Raw genomic sequence first — 17,841 nt, forward strand, 5'->3', positions numbered from 1 at the left:
TGCCTACAGGGTAATGGCTATGGGGCTAAAAGTAGCTGCTGGCTGTTAGAACTGGGGTTTTTGGAGTTAGCCTTGGAACCAAAGTGCAAGTAAAAACACCTAAAAAAGTATTAAAATACATCCAACACATCTTAAAACACTTGTAAAAGTATACAGTAAACACAGGAAAGATAACTCTTATGGTGTACAGGTGGTTTGAAGTTTGAAAAGGGAGCATAAGTTGGGGATTTTTAACTGGGGAATTTTTAACTGGGAAGGGTGCAACTCTCTTAATAAACTACTTTGAACAATTGAAAACACTGTTAATGGAACTTGATTTTTGTACCTGGGCTGATGGGTTAATTTTAACATTTAAAATATTTAACTCAGAATTAATTAATTAAAGCACTTAATATGTAAAGACCAAGCACAATTAGGGATTTCATGTATGACAAAACGGGCCAACTATCATCTTGTAAAGATGTTGCCTGTGAAATGGCCCTGACAGTGAAGCTGCCTGAGGTTCATGGAGATTGCCATGGCTGTAGGACACAGAAGGGACTGCACAGCAGCAGTGCCACAGTCATATTTTGGGAGCAGGGGTCATCATGCCATCCTAGCTTTCATGTGATTTCACCTCCCATGGGACAGCACAAAAGCCTAGAAGCAGAAGCCAATCATCTTTCTCCTTTGATTCCACAGACTCTTCATGACTTTGTGTAGCATGCCAGGTTTACAGCCTTCTGCTTGATCCACATGAACTGCACCCATGCCTCAGTGCCCAGCAGGGAACAGCAATTATGCGGCCCTCCTCTGTTTTATATTTCCATCTCTGTCACCAATGCTCCCCCAGGATAGCTGAAAGGCGATGAGACACCTTCAGTGTCTGTCAGCCCTCTACTAATGGACACCACAAAGGATACAGGAAGCTCTTTAGAGGAGCAGGATATGGACAATACATTTCAGCAGGCACAAGAACCTGAAAGCCATCCACCTGGAGGAGAGGATAACAGCCAAACAAAACTTTCAGGATGCCCTGTCTCTAAGAGGCTATCAATCCAGAATTAGCGGAAACACCAGTTGTACAGTTCAGATACTCACTTGTTTCAAATCAGAGAGCCATTCCAGGGACCTCTGCAGCTTTCTTTGTTACCCTTTCTCCAGACACCTTTATAATTTTAACAAAAATAATAAATAAGGGGTTTTATGGGTCATGCTGCATCTTTAGAAAAGTCAAGATGTGTTTCTAGTAGCAATGTCGTGCGACAATTGTGAGCAATCCAAGAATTTGTCCTTTGTCCAGTGTCAGAAGAACTCAGACAAAGGAGAAGATCTCATTTATATTCTTCCTTTCTGCCTCACTGCAAAGCTTCCGACCCTCAGTGAGTCCTCCCCTCTGCATTGCTGCATCAGGCTTGAAGAAAACAGTATGTGGTGCTTTTGGTCTCCTTCTAACAAAAACAGAGACAAAAGTGCCAGTGGAGCTCCTGTCACAAGTTTTCTGCACATAAACAGAAAACAACATTAGGACAATGTAGGATCCTTTCCTTTACCTGAAGTACAATCTCTGATAAAATAGTTTTTAGGTGGTCTTTCCTATACTTTAACTAAAACATTAATTCTTTCTAGAAATTGACTGATTTTTATTTTTTTTAAGCATCTGGTTTTTTCATTCTCATCTGAAAGATCATTAATCATGCAGCTGTACTCAGATCAAACTTTTTCTAGTTGTGGACCCATTTTTGTGTTATTGCAGTACAGCTTTTGGCTGTGCTGTATGTCAGGCTTTAAGGCAAACAGTGAAGAATTATTATAAGGGAATTCTTATTGTAAGAATTATAAATAAGGGAATTCTAAGTTAAAGATACTGTCCCCATCCTAAGCCAGCTTAGAGTGAAGGCTAAGTCTACCCACATGAACACAAAAACCAGCATAGTTGCTCTTAGACAACAAGTGGATTTTTTGATGCATTTTAGTTTTTTCTATTTTTTAAGAAGTAGGGCACTTTTCCTGATCTTTGATTCATTTCACAGACAGGTGAACTGACACGGGAGATCTTCTCTGGATCTTCTACTAAAATTTCACTAAACTAGGCTCTTACAAAATGTCTTATAGGCTGGCAATGTCCCAAGAGCTACTTTTCAGGTTAGGGTGGTGGTTTTTTTAAATTGCAATAAATACCTTAAATTAAACATTCCAGGGGCAAAGGATCCAATTTACTAAATAGAGAGTTTAAACAGGCTAAGGTGGGACTAAAGCTAATTTTGATGCTTTAGAGAATGATGATGATATAAGGAAACCTGGCTGCCAGGTTTTATTTTAAATCAATGTGCTCCATGTCCCTCTTCATCTCTGTGGAATGTTTACAAGTGTCTCATGTAAAAGTCAAGTCCCAAAGCTTATCTGCAACTGAATCTTTTGTTTGCAACTGCTTTAAAATGGAGGGGGAGTCCTGTGCATTGACACCAGTAAAACCATTAGGTAAACAAACCTTTATTTCCTACATTTCCTTAAGACTTCAGATCCTGCCTTATTTTTTTTCTTCATCCTAATGCTGCACTCATTAACAGGTTCATTTGATTCTTTCTTTGGGAATTCACCAGAGTTTGCCCTCAATCTCAGGGCAAATAGTCTATAAGTGACCTGCCGGATGGTGTTCGTTAACTGCCTCAGTCCCAATGGGGCACTGATATACCCTTAATTAGGATGTGAAGGGAAAAACCTCCAAGTGCTCCAAGATGATTTGGGAAAGAAACTGAGAAAGCCTAGCTGTTCATCTTCCAAGGTTCAAGGCAAAAGTGGAAAAGGAACAGGAAAAAATCCCACATCAGGAGTGAAAAGGAAAAACAGAAACATTAGGATGACAGCTATGCATTCTGTCACCTTTTTTTCTGTTGGTCATGGGGCTTTTGGTGTGTGCTGTAATATAAATGAAGAGTTGAACTCTCCTAAGAATTATGTAGGGGTACAGAATGAAATCACTTTCACATCTTTTCCTTTCCCCCTCTGGTGCAGAAACCCAACAGAGGCGCTCAGCAGAGCAGCAATGCTCCTTGTCCTGTAGAAAGCACTTGTTTGTTCTTATATCGTCCTCTTGAAAAAAGGCCCCCCTCTTGAGGGGCTGTACATGGTCAGTAGGGCACCAGTCTGCTGAACCCACTGCAGTTTGGTGATGCACAGGAAATCAAGCCCTAATACCCTTTCCCTGTGGAAGGCTAGAGAATTGGGGTGGGAGAATGTGACTTTGGAGCCACAGCTTAAGAAAATGGGTCCATTCTGCACAGCCACTGGGAATGTGCTTACCTTTAAGCATCTTTAGCAAGTTCTGCATCCCCACAGAAGCACTTTCCTAAACGGTGTTTGTTGTTCCAGCCATGGGTGATATTACATGTGTCTCTTGTTCTTGGTACATTTGGTTGAGATTTAACACACTATTGTATATTAATAATCCTGTTATGTAATAACATCAAGGTTATTCCCCATAATACAGAACAGATGGTGGCACCCTGGAAAATAATGTTTTATCAGGCAGTTCTGTGCAGGATTGATTTTTGTTCTTATCCCTTCTTGTTGAGAAAATTTCTTCACCTTCCAGTACTTTTTGAAGAGTGTAAAGTGATTGATTAATGTCCTGTTTATGTATTTCCCATTTTTCAGCCTTCCCTGAAAGGAGAGGTGTGTGGAGATTCTCTCTCTCTCCCACTCTGTAGTACCAGGCTGCAGACCCATGGTTGCTCCTGGCCCAGCCAGGAAAATTGCAAAACACATTGCCCATTCAGAGCTTCTAGCCAACAGCAATACAATGCAAGGGAACCACTCTTCTCAGCCTGGTGAGATGGAGTTTATACAGCAGCTGAGCTGAACTGACAAATATCTGTGCCTGGGACTATGGATCGCCAAAGGTGCCCATGAAATGGGGTGGATTACAGTTTCAAGGACATCTCTTCAAGGTTTCTTAAGCTCCTCCTTGTTCATTGTGGAGTGGGCCCCCAGCCAGCCGTACATGAGCAGCTCAGGGAGCAGGGTGGTGCTGTGAGCATGGGGCTCTGCAGGGTGCGTTTCTTGCTGGCTTTGTTTTTAAATCTGCATAAAACTTTGCTTGATTCTTGACACGTAAAGTATCTCTGGATCTCTAGTCCAGACTGAAGGGCTTTAGCCCACCCTTAAGCAACTGCATTCTGCCCAAGTCCCACTGAAATGGCCCTGAAGTCCTGCAGACCTGAGCCAAACAGATCGGAACCCCAGGGGTCTGCTAAGCAGGGAGACTGGGCGTACTTTAGCTTCACCTGCTCAGTTGTCACCAGCACTAAGCTTTGCAGATGTAGTCTTTAAATATTAGCACTGGGCAGTTGAAAATAATCTATTATTTAAGGCTCTTCATGTGTTTCTTAAACGTTCATTTAACTTTCTAGCTACCTGCACCCAGCACATTTCCAAGGGCTTGTCCTGATTGCTTGTATGCTTTGCAAGCACGTTGCAGACCAGACTGAGTGACGGACATTAGTTTTGAGGACAACTTGACATATTAGATCTGCTTGCTCTCTATTTTCCCTATCACAAGTCTCCCAGAGAGGGAAAAGTAGCCCACCCTATAACCTCTGCACCTTCAACCTCTCCAGCTATTACTAATTGTCCTCCTTCTCCTTCCTCTACTTGAGCCTGGTCTTCCTGGATGGGAATGACCTCCCCTCCACCCCCAACTCTTTTATTATTTCCAAGACACACTATGCATAAAACTGCAAACACCTGGCAGGCATTCCAGGGAGTGATCTGTAGTGCGTCTCCTGTGCTGCACAGGCATCTGAGCTGAACCTCGTTTTAGGGATCCCAGAGGTCCTCTCAATCAATAATCCATGTATTTTTATGAGAGCTAGATTATGGGGATTTGCAAAGGGGTTGATTAAGTAATGCTTCAAAGAGCAGTTACTACTAACACCTGCAGCATTAATAGGGACCTAATAATAGAAAGTGCACGATTTAGTAATAATCCCTTATTCATACAAATGCCCCTTGATTTATGCCTGTCAAAATAGACAATACTTTCCATATATCCAGCTGGATTTAGATAGATGTGACTTCAACATCTGGCTAAGTGATGACATTTCAACTATGCAGACGTCATGCAGGGGGCCCAGAACAGTTAGCTGGAAAAGGGATAATAATCATGCTCCTTACATTGCTCACCACCTGCATGTTCACACTGTGTGGAAATGGTTTCCTGTGCTGATCTGTCTCAGGTGGTTATCTGCAGGTGCCCCAGTGAGACAGTCTGAGCATTGTCAATCATTGCCCAGGCACCAGGGAAACCAGTACTAATTCTTTTGCTGGTTGGATGAGGTAGGACACAGACTCAATGTCTGGGTGCAGCCTCTTGTACCACAGTCCTGGAAATGTAGAGCTGATGGGTTTCACCCACAAAAAAATTAGACTTTTGACTTAGTATAGGATGGGTATAGAGATCTCTTGTAAGAGCAAGAAAAGAGCTTCACACAACTGAGTGCAAACTTTCTGAAAGGCAGATCTCTCAAACTAGTACTAATATCTTGCACTTAGCCAGTACCTCTGCCTAAATCTGTGCTGCCATTTGAAGCGTGAAGGGCCATCAGGGGGTGGAATTCACCCATTGCACTTGTGCTATACTGAATTTTGTCTCTGTTGCTTGTCTTCCTCATGCTAGTCAGTTGGAGATTGTGTAAAGCTCTTTGTCACAATGATTTTGCTCTTTGTTAAGGTGACTGTGCTCTGCTGGATTGCTCTCTGTTGCAGAAATGAAACAGGACTAGAAAACAGATTCATATAGAGATGGCTTGCAGCTTTTCCAAAGGCACATTATTAGTGCTGCAAGCAAATAAATGGGACAGATACAGTCCAGATGAGTCTGTCATCCTCCATGAACAAGGTTCTCTGGTTTCCAATGGATTTTGACATTGTGACTCTTCTCCTAGTTCTAGAAATAATCTCTCCAACCTCCATTACGACTTGCACTGTTCACTTCTCTAGGCTTCCTCTGGATTTATGCCATCATCCCTAAGAGCAGACTGGATACTCAGCAGCTCCTGGGCAGCTTAATTAAGGGCTGGATCTCGCATAAATCCACGCAAAACTCTTTATTGTTTGCTTTTGTTTTGCTTTCAAGGCAGAGATCATGACGACAGGTCACTCCTGAATACTGTAAATTATCGGGGGGGGGTTGGTGGGGGGAAGTAATTTTTCAATGACATGTAACTGTTACTCCAAAACAAACTTTGATATACTTCTGGGTAAGGTCTGTGGGGAATGTCCAGGCATTTCAAAATCTTGTCGTTTTTCTTGTCTGTTTGAGTGGGAAGCAGTTTTGTTTTGTTTCGTGATGTTCCCCATTCCAGCACACTGCACAAGTCCTGCCTCCAGAAGGCACCACATCACTGCTGCCTTTCTCCACCTTCAGCGCTTTCAGAAATGCTGAATGTTACCTGGCTGTGGCTAAGTGCAGCCAGTGGTGGGTGAACATTCACACTGATTCATGCTGAACTCAGAATAGTTCTTTTGTCACTCTGTAAGCTCTGCTTTTTCTCCTTGCATGTGAACCATCACCATGAGTGGTTCTGCTTACCAGAGACCCTGTCCGCATTCAAAGGCAGAGCTTTGCTGGGGGCATATGGACCCAGTGCCCAGGTTTCAACCACCAAAAAAAAAAAAAGAGGAATTATGTTAGAGTGCAAATGAAGGCATAATTTAGGGGCTGAAATGAAAATAAGTTAGTCTGGATTTAACTGTCCTCCTCTCCAGGTGAGAGTGACTTTGTAAGGTGATGCTGTCAAGTTTAGGTAAATAGGTAAAATGGGCTTACTTGTTTCTCATCACCTAATTTGGGCAACAAAGGGAGGAAGCTTATCCATTTCTTCCTCCTCCATGCCTGGCAGCACAACATAGGTATCTAATGTTCTCGATGGGAAGCCACTCTATCACACATTCCACCATGATTACTTGTGTTGAATGGGAGAGACAACAAAAATGTACTGTTTTAGTAAGAACTCATTGACAAATATCATAGTACATGAAATAATGGTGTGAGAGGCTCTTGGAAAAGATCTGGTCTTACTCCTGAGCCTAGAAAGCTCAAGCATACACAGACTATTCCGTCCTTTATTGCATTACATCCCGAGCAGGGGATATCCCAGACTCCATAGAGGGGCTGTAAGGAGACAGAATGGATCAAGTCAACAAGGAATGTATGTAAGCATGAGATCACGATCTTATAACGTGCAAGAATTAGGCAAACAAGTAACACAGAAGAAAGATACTCCTGTTCTTTGATACACATCCAGCTTTACTTTCCAAAAAGGAGGGAAGAATTGAAGAGTAAGGAAAAGCTATCCTTACCCTTTGGAATGCATAATGTAGGCTAATAGTTTACATCCTCATCAAGCAGAATTTGCTGGTGGCTGCTGAGATGGCTTTTTTAATGAGGTTTCTTAAGTATGGGTTGTCTCTCTGTTCCTGCTGGACTGTGCTCATAGCAAGTGACTTGTTGGTAGTTTAAGAATTTCTGTTATGGGGCAACTGAGATTTAGTAATAATCCCTTATTCACACAAAAATTCTACTTTTACAAATCAGGTTCATTTTACGAATCAGGGGGTTTGAGGGTGGGGGTTTTTGTTTGGTTGGTTGGGGGGTTTTGTGTGTTTTTTTGGGTTTTGGTTTTTTTGAAATCCTTCAAAGGCTCTACTTTTCTTTTTTTTTAATGACTTATGTCCAGGCTCTGCATTCCCAGCAGGTCATGAGACATGCAGTGTGTTCAGCAGTGCTGCCTGCTGGAGGAGTTTCTCTCTGCTGCTTGTCACTATAAGTGATGTGCTGCTAAGCAAAGAGCTACAATTAGTTTGGATGGTGTTTGTCACTGCCTTCGAGAGGAAATCTCTTATCTAGAAGCTAGGGGAGAGCTTTCCAAATTCACTGTCTTAGGCAAGCCAGGGAGAGCTTATCACTCCCCATGTATCCTGCTCTGTCTGAGGAACCCATCCATTCAGGCTCTGAGCTCTTCTTTCCTGGAAAGAATTTTTAAAAATCTCTTTTCTACCAAAACCCACAAACAAACAAACAAACAAACAAACAAGTGAACACCCAAACACACACAAAAAACCCCAGCCAAAACAAACAAAAAGTCCTGGGGCTTTTGGGTTTTGTTCTTTATTTTGTTGCATCCTGAGCAGGATGTATCCCAGACTCTGTAGAAGGGCCATAATGTTTAAGGAGACAAATTGGATGAAGTTAGCCTGGAACAAATGTAATTATGAGATCAAGATCCTGTAACATGGAAGGAATATGCAGAAAAGTAACACAGAAGAAAGATGCTCCTGAAAACCTGAGAGGTTTTTTGGTGTGGGAGAGAGAGACCCATCTTTTGCACTCTGCTTTTTAGCAGACCTGTCAGATGCCAAAAGACTGAAAATTTCCTATGAGGAAAACCTTAACATAAATATGATGGTAACTCCCCCTGCAATCTCCTACCCTTCCTTCAGGCAGAGCAGAAGAAAAAAATGCCCAGAAGCGATGACTTTGGGGTGTAGAGATTTTAACAAGTCTGTTTTTAAACACTTTCCACTCTGGAAGGTGGCAGCAGGTTTCCCATGGGTACAGCTGGCATCACACAGGCAGGAGGAAGATCTGCAGCCAGGCAAACACCCCTTGCACACCATGCCCTGAAGGTGGTACATGGGAGAAGAGCAAAGGCAGAAATCTTGGCCCTGCATGAGGAAAAGCTTCTCTGTCCTGTGCTTGAGTAATCGATTCTCCTTACCTGAGCCCAACCATCCAAAAAACATACATAAACAGAGAGGAAACTGGATCCAGCCCTCCCAAGGGGCAGCAAGTATCCTTGTAAAATAGGGCCTTTATGGGATGAAGGAAAGCAAGTTGTAGGGGCTCCATCTGTGCAATAAAATATTTCAGTATGCTCTGGGACCAAATCAATAACTCTTCATTTAAGCCAGGCTTGCTGCTGTTTTCATTTTCATTAATATTGCCCAGTATTGGGAAGACCAAAAGTTAGCAATCCAGCCAGCTTCTCTGACCTTCTACCCACTGACCATCAATGCAATCAATTCTAAACCTCCTACCCACATCAATTTGTACCTCAGTTTGCCTGTCCACAGCCAGGACAGAACCCTTCTCTGACTAAACAGTGACTGTGCAAAAGAGCTCCGGATAGCTGGATATCATACATGGGAAAGACACTGGAAAAGAACTGTAGCATTGAGTCCATAGAAGTATGGTGATCAAGGCAAACTGAAAACCTGCTCTTCAGCATTGTTACATCAATTGCAATACATCCATTTAGACTGGATTTTAAACTTTGCTGTCATCAATAGATCAGAGCTCTCCCTGCTGTAAAGAAGTACAGCTATGTGCTTTTATTCTATCAATTGAAATGCTTCCAGAGTAAATGAGGACAAGGTTTAAGTGTCTTGTGTTGTAGGATGAAGGCCAAAGGTGTAATACAAGTTATAGGATTGCTCCAAGGGAAATGTGTCCGTTTCAGAAAGCCTTCTGTTGGCTTAGAAGCCACCATTGCTCACTAGGAACATGTTTTCAGGAAAATATCTTGTTGTATCAGTTTATGTCTTGAAGACTCCTGAGTTGATTTTGTTCAATTTCTCAAAGTGCAAGTGCAGCCTTTCATCTTACAGAAGACTTTTTTTTTCCTCTTACACTGGCTTTGTTTTAAAATCTGGCTTTTATGGGAGACAACATAGAAGGTCAAATAACATGGCAATTTCTATGATTTGAAGTTTGAAACATTCTGTAGCAGTTATTGCAGGAGGGTCAGCCTTCATGGCTCAAGTCACATGCATTTCAGGGTGACCTCACCAAAGAAGTGTTGTGCTCACTGCTCAGCTCCTTTTTGGATGATTGTGACCTCTCAAAAATTTAGTTTTAATCTCTGACTAATGCTACAGAGACAGCACCCAAAAGGAGGCTCCTTTTTATGATCTTTGCACAGCAAGAAGCTGCTGAAGAGCTCAAAACAAGAGAAAGGTCCAAACTGCAACATTCCACATTGAATTTCAGATATCCTGAAGATTGATGGGGATTGAGTTCCTGGGTTTTATTCATCTCTCTCTCTCTTTAGTGCTACTAACAAAATTTAGGGCCTTTTTTTCTGTTGCTGTAGGCTTTTAGTGAAGCATCAAGAACTCCAGGGACTGATGTTACTCTGTACACAGGGTTTCCAATAACATAACATGAGGAGGTCTTTCTGTTAAAGGAACACTGGTTGCCTGATGTAAAGATACTCTGCCGACTGTTATAGGTGTGCAGTCTGCACAAAAAGGGGATTCTCAGCAGTGAGCTGTGATAAACACTGCTGCCAGGATCTCCCCTTTCTCCTCACCCTATTCCTTTGATTAAGCCAAGGCTTCCAAGCCCTAGGCTTTTTAATGTGTACTTACATATCCCTCTATTTGCAATCCTGTCTGGAATATGTTAGTCTTAGAGCTGTTACTCCAGACATGGGGGAGATGAACACAGTCATCGGAAAGTTGTACCAGACTTCTGCCAGCTCTCAGCGCAGGTGAGCGTGTGAATGGCTCAGTCAGGCCCTGGAGTAGGAAAAAGTTTACTGGTTTAATTCTCCCCTTTCATCTGAAGGAGCATTTTCTAATTTGAAATATTTATATTACTAAGCTCTTTAGAGCATAAAATAGACTTGGAAAACAGAACCTAGTAATACTGCATGTTTATAAATTTACTCAGCCGTGTATTGAGCCATGTCCCTTCTAAATTAAAAAAAAATGTTAGGCAGTTGCTTACTAACCCCTAACGCATTTTAATATTAAGGAACCCAACCTATTTCTTTGGCTGCTGCTGTATAAAATGAGATCACTGCTGGCTGCAGATGCACAGTAGAGCAGGACTGTTGAAGAGTGTCTGCTGATAATAAGCATATCTATTCACAGCTGATAATACCAGTTAGCGCTTCTGTAGCACTTTGGTGCACACTCTCAAAGCACTTCACTTTTCATGAATAATCCACAATCCCCTCACCGTACCAGGAGAGCTGAAAGAAACCTTATTTGAGTCACACATATAATAGGCCACATAATGAAGAAGACAAGGAGAAAATTCCCTGACATTGATTGGAGCACACTATTAAAATTAAGCTTTTATTGTAGTGCTTCCAAACCATCTCCGACTTTTTCATGGTATCTTATTTTACAATGTTTTGCACAGATCTGCCTGCTAGAATAGAAAACACTTTAAGAGATTCAGTCCAATGGAAAGTTATGTTCCACCTCCAGCACATTAATCAGCATGTTTATTTAAGCCTAAATGCTTGAGATGTGCTTGCCTTATCAAAAAGTGTGCTGACTACACTAACAAATGCCTTCTTCTGGAAATACAGCTCTGTATGTGCTGCCAGCACTGTCCATTCTTTGTACTAATTATCAGCTCCTCCCTAGGGGTTGGAAGTTGCTTTTGGTCTGCTTCAGGATCCAGCGTTTCAGATGTTAAATCAAACCACCTGTGCCTGCAAAATGGATAGAGATCTCAGGCAAACTGGTCATCTTTCATGATCTTTCCATTCCTTCCGCTTTGGACAGAAATATAAAGCCATTATCCTCTTTTGTGCTATCGTGGTGCCTCTAGCCCTGGAAGGACAGAGATATTTAAACCTTGAAGGATGAACTGAGAGGAAATGCAATTGAAAACCTGTTTTCTTTTTAACTAGTTTAAATAACCATTTGGGCTCTGATAAAATTGCGCAGAATTATTTTATTTTGTTTAACCCACTCCCCTGAGCCTGTCACATATGGATAAGGACTGTTTCCTTTGCAGCAGATAGAAGAAACCCACTGCTGTGCTAATGACAGCATTTCTGAGATTATGCTGTAAAAAGGTACAGCTAACTGGGATTTTTTGGTTTTGCTTTGGTTTTTTTTGGTTTTTTTTTTTGTTTTTTTTTTAAGAAAATGGCGAATTGCCTAAAGAATAATTTTGCAGGAATACACTGATCTTGGCAGAAAGGCTTCTTAGGAACATGGTGGAATTTTTATCCAGAGCCACTCAGAGAGCAATGAACATCCTTATACTTCCCATGTACTCTGAGGGTGCTCTGACAAATCAGCCTTTTACATCCCTGTGCAAGTACCCTATAACTGACCTGCCGTTCCTTGTCTTCTGCTTCTTATGCAGCTATTTGAATGTTTTTGCTTCCTATTCCACAGTAGGACTAAATCTTCCTAGGGAGGGAAAAGCACTTGCAACCTGATTCTACTTCATTAGGTTCTACAAGGCCTTCTAGCCAGCTAGAGACCTCAAATCCCAACTCTTTTAGGGCATACCAAGTGTGCCCATGGGGTACAGTAGTCTTGGCTTACAGCTTCACCATGCTTGCTTCACCACCACAGCAGTGTCTTTGCCCCCCAAGCATCCTGGAGCCTTCTCTTCATGCTGCCAGTATGCTGTTGCAACAAACAATGGGAATTCTGGCCCTCAACCAATGTTTTTCTCGTGCAAAGTGTTAAGGGATCATTAGGGTCCATCCAGAACAGACAAAACTCTCATTTTTAAAGCTTCATCTGAAAACACCCACCCACTGTGAAGTGAATGGGGCTGAATTTATCTTGAGGAAGATAAAGGCTGAGTCAGCCCAGCTGGGACTTGGACCTGTGGTTAGAGGAAAGTTAGGCACACCACATTTGAAGGTTAAACCACTAAGACATCCCCATGAGCTAAGGTAAACATACCATCATTCACCCTTCCTATCTTTTGCTGGCCAAGCTATGCATTATGTGCACAGCAAAATATGCATATAACTCAACTGCTGGGACAAACAAGGGAGACTCAAACAAAGCTGAGGTGCACTCTGGCTGGTTACATGTACAGAAGTGCACCCGTGTTCTCATTAAAGGCACAAAAATTCTCTCCTAGAGGGGTCTTCCACCTCCACCACAGATTGAGTCTGAGGCTCTGCCCCAAACCTGCTCTTTGGGCAGAGCAGATTCCTTTCACCTTGGCAATGCCACAGCATAGTGCAAGCTGCTTCTTTGTCTGAACCCGCTGATGGAGTAGACAAATCAGGGCTGGGAAGATTGTTCTGAAGGGAATACAAGTCAGCTACACTTAAGTCTGCAGAAGAGAAGCTGTTCAGGCTTAGTGCCTAACATAACAGGAGGAGAAACCGGGTCAGGAGCCATTGCCCTCCAGAAGCTCAATCCTCCTACTGAAGTCAAGAGGGAAATTATCATTGACTGCAGTGGGACAGGAACTAAGCCTTGGAGAGTGAAAAGGGGAAGTGCCATTAGTGGGGCTGGCTTATAAAATCCTTCACCTCCTGCTTTCTCCATGTTGTTTCTCCAAGCAGCACTCCCTGCCAGCAGCTGTGTTTGCTCTGCCGAGACTCACCCATCCAGAGTAATTCACCTTGATCTCCTCACTGAGGAACTGATGGGAAAAAGAGGTCAGGCAGTAAGAACCATGAAAAGAAACAGTATCCACAGATGGGACTTCATTCCCCTTTTTTCCATCTGCCTTCTGGTACCTGGGTCTTTCAGCTTTCATTCGGGAGCCAGCGCTGGTGATGTTCCGGCACAAAACACTTTGCGTGTTCACCTTTACCCCCTGTCTCCTCGCCCCCTCCACCCATTGCACCATGCTGCCTTCTGTAATTTATTGTCTGTGCATCAGATTCAAAGCACTTCAGCTCACGAGTATCAAACATCTGCTGGATAATTTAATTCTTGTTTAACACTAAAAACAAAATGGTCTTTATTTTTAGGCAAATTATTAAGTTCTAGGCTTTGTTTTGTTTTTCCAAGGCATTAATATCCATTAAAACTCAGTATGTTTTCCAGGTGCATAGTTTCCTCCCCAAAAATGATTTCTTCTTTGAGTGTGTGTTTAAGAAAAGTCTGTAGCTCCAGCTCTCCTCACAGGATCCTTTCTCTTTAAATGTACATGAACATGTTTGCCTTGGCTGTAGAGACCAGGCAGTACACAAAACGTATTCTATACCCTGTGCTTTGCCAGGTGAACTTCAGCAAGTTCATCCCTTACCCTAGGCTTCATTTTTCTGAATGTGAAATGGGGATAATGTGGAAAAAACCATCCAAGATCACGTGAAATCTCTGCATGAGGGTATTAGAGTGCACATTATCCCCAGTACTGCACTGTGTCAGTAGTGCGATGTAACACACACGAGAGGTTGCCTGTTTTTTCGAGACATGCATGTTTTCTTCAGGAGTGATGTAGCCTCTCCCTGCAAGTCCCATATTTTGTCTATCTTCACATGCTGGCATAAAGTAGGAGATCATAGAGGGACAAAATTAATTTCTAATTAAAGAGAAAGCCCATCTCAAAAGGCCATAACCCCATCTTCCCTTCCCTGAGCATGCAGACTGTGTTGCACAGGAATGGCAGCTCGTCGCAACAGGTGGACAAGGATGATCCCTTGGGACAAGGTAGGCACTCCACTCATGGATGCAAAGATAGACCAGTCACCCAATTCCTTATCACTCTTTCCTATCCTGCAGGCTTGTTTTGAGGAGCCCTGTGGGTCAGCAGCACAGAGGTTGCTCCATCGCAGCCCTGATCCCCCGTTTCCCTGCAGTGATGTCTCTGCGGTTGGGTCCTGCCGTTCGCCACCCTCTGGGTATGAAAGCCGAGAGCTTCACTCTCCCACTCGGTGCTAAGTTGATGATGTGCAGCAGAGAGCTCTTAGCAGAGCAAAGGCCATCCCGGGCAGCCCCTGTGGAGAAAATGTGTTGCCCAGCCAGCAGCTGCTGGAGGTCAGGTTTCAAAATCACCTGTTCTGGCTGAAAATACAGGAACTTGCCTGTCAGCCACTGTCTGGTAATTACTCCAGACTCATCTGCACTTTCCTTGGCTGCATCCTAATTGCGGTTTAACAGGTTTTGTCCTGGGTGTCTGAAAAACAGTCTCCCCTCAGCCAGGAATCAAGCCAATTAACATAACACCCGGGTTGATTAATAATAGCAAATGCTTTACACTCAGCTGTAAGGTCACATGTACAGTACAAACTGCTGCAGGAGCTTGATGCTGCCTTGCTTCACTGGCAGAAAGCTGCAAAGGGCAGTTCCCACCCAGGTCACTAAAAGCAGCTGTGAGATCAAGCAGCATTCCTTGTGCAGTTCTCAGGTGCAGCCCCCAACACCTCCAGTCCATGGCAAACCCAAACCAAGCAAATGCAGCATTGAAAGTTGTCTCTGACAGATTGTAGGTCAGGCTTTAGCCCTTCTTTAACTATATTTCTCTTCAAAAAGCCCATGATATACATTCAGAACAAAATGGGAGAGGGACACTCTCTTGCTTGCTACTAATAAGAAAAAGATTTCCTAAGTATGAAAAGCATTAGTCTCAGCATAATGTTTCTTTTATGCAAGCATCTGTGATTGCAATGGAACTATAGAGTAATGCTAACACAGAAGCAATGACCAGAACAAACCTTCAGAATAATGGCTCCAAAGACTTTTCATGGCTTGCTGTAAAGTATTTATTAATTTGGTTAAGAGATGGCCTTGTGCCATATCCTGAATCTGACTGTGTCTAAGAATTTCTCTGGATACTCCCTGGAAAGATTTACCATTCCCATTAAATGATAATGGGAAAATTCAAAAAGCAGATCAAAAGATGGGCATTTTCAGAGAAGAAAATGCTATCTGAGACTGCTGTCTTCCTTCCTTAGTTATGGTCACGTACAGCAGACTTAACTCTGGCCTTCATGTTGCAGTTGGGTCTTTGTTTTTTCTGGAGTCATTTACAATCTGAAAAGACATCCAATTTGCTAAGCAGAGGCTGTTTGCAACTGTGGGAAGCAAAACTCATTTCTCCACTGAGGCCAATTTTTCTGTGCCTTCACTCTAACCACTTCTTGGTTTGCTGCTATTTTTAATTGCAATGTAGCTAAAATAAATAAAATGCTTGCCTACAACAGAAAAAAGAACAGCTTCAACTTCCAAAACGGAGGTGGGTAATGTCATTGTAATTTGCCCATCTGTGGGAGGCTGAGATGACTGTTCCTAATCCTCCTGGCTTCTTTTGACCAGCAGATTCTCCCCTTTATGCCCACCTATGCCTGCTCATAACCAGACGCCTCGAATACAAGCACACCAGAAAGAGCTGCCTTAAATGCAGCACTTCTTTGAACAAATTTACAGCATTGGACCTCTTGGACAACTTGGACCAGGCCCGTTCAATCTCTGAACTATCATCCTCCCTAAAGAGACCGCACAGAAAACATTAAGTATTCAGCAATACATCAGCAAGGTTAGAACGGCTTCAGTGTAATAACATGAATCACTCTTTGGCCATCTGATCCAGTGTCTGATACTTTCCTAAGGAGCCCATTGGAATATCCTGGTATTTACAGCCATGAAGGATATAGCTAGGTTTGTGCCGTGGCTATTAGATGATAAACGGTTAATTAGAAACTTGCCAAGCTGTGCACCACAGCAACACTACACATTGACTTCTGTGTTTGCAGTTTTTCCAGACAGCTGCCAAAGGCCCAGTGGAACCCTGTAATACCAGGCACCAGCAGAGCCTGAATGTCAGTAAGGCTTCAGTGCTTCTGCAAAGAAACTTTTTCCTCTCCTAAATCTATTTTCTACATGTTACTTCATTCTGAATCAAACCTGTGACCAAGAAGGTCTGGCAAGCTCTATTGGTTGTTTTCCATACTCCCGCTATCCACTGAATATTTATTTGTTATCTGTTTTGTTTCTGGTTTGTTGTAACAACAGCTAGCTTCCAACACTTGTCTTGGGAAGGTGGGAGAATCTCCCATTTAGGCTTTGCTGAGCTGATCCTAGCCTGCATCTGAAGTTAGCAAGCCAAGACCTTGGCTACTTTTTTATTAGTGTTGTTTTTGTCATTACTGATAGCACCACTGAAAAAGAAGGCAGAGTTAAGTGACCACTGAGGAATGTTTTCTTTTTCTTAATATAACACCAATCTACAGGGACCTGGAAAAGGATTTAGATGAGCCATATCCAGTAACGCTGAGCACCTTCCAAATGCAGTATTTTGGTGAAAGTTGTTCATTACTTGTTTAATAAAGATCATGTGCCCTGTTGTAAGCATCAGAATGGCAGTCCATTAATCTTGGGAGAAATTTTCCCTCCAATTCAGATCTTGACTTGAGGTGGAGGGAAGGGGGGCAGGGAATAGCCATTGAGGGTTTTTTCCACTTTCAGGAGAATGGCATGTTCCTCAGGGAGACAGTAAATTGAAATTAAGGCTGTTTCTGTTGGCCTACAGGATATGCCTGCAAATGTAGACATATCGAAATGGTGAAAAAGTCTGTCTGTGCCCATTCATATAAAGTGAATGGGTTGTAATGTTCTCCAGCCCTTGGGAACGGTGGCTAGATTGAGGAAAGAAGGCAGGAAGAATGAGATGGATTTGACATAAGTATATTTAAGTGTTCTGAAGGCTTTCTCTCCTCCCTGTGGTTTAATGGTATATTCCACTGGGGTCTACAAGGAAGAAAGAGAGTGAATCCCTACAGCTTTTCTTTTTAAGGATAACAAATCTTAAAACAGGTGTGAGCACAGAAAGATCCTCTTACTTGTTGTTTTTAAGTCCTTCTCAGCCAGCCGGCACTCTGTGTGTATTATTATCATTCCACAGAGTGAGCACTGGGGAGAGGGGACCAGGAGTGGAAGAGGAGCTGGAAAAAATAAATGACTGCAAATGAATAATATGAACTAAGTATGCTGGTCATGCTCTATAAAATTTATTATACTGTGGTTACCAAGAAGACATATTAGCCAGACTAAAAAGAACAGAAAATAAAAGGTTGCAGTGTAGGGAAATACCTCCTTGCCTCTTGGCAACGTGCAAAACATGGGAATAAGCGT

The sequence above is a fragment of the Coloeus monedula genome (genome assembly GCF_965178545.1).
Source record: "Coloeus monedula genome assembly, chromosome: 2".
Classification (NCBI taxonomy): domain Eukaryota; kingdom Metazoa; phylum Chordata; class Aves; order Passeriformes; family Corvidae; genus Coloeus; species Coloeus monedula.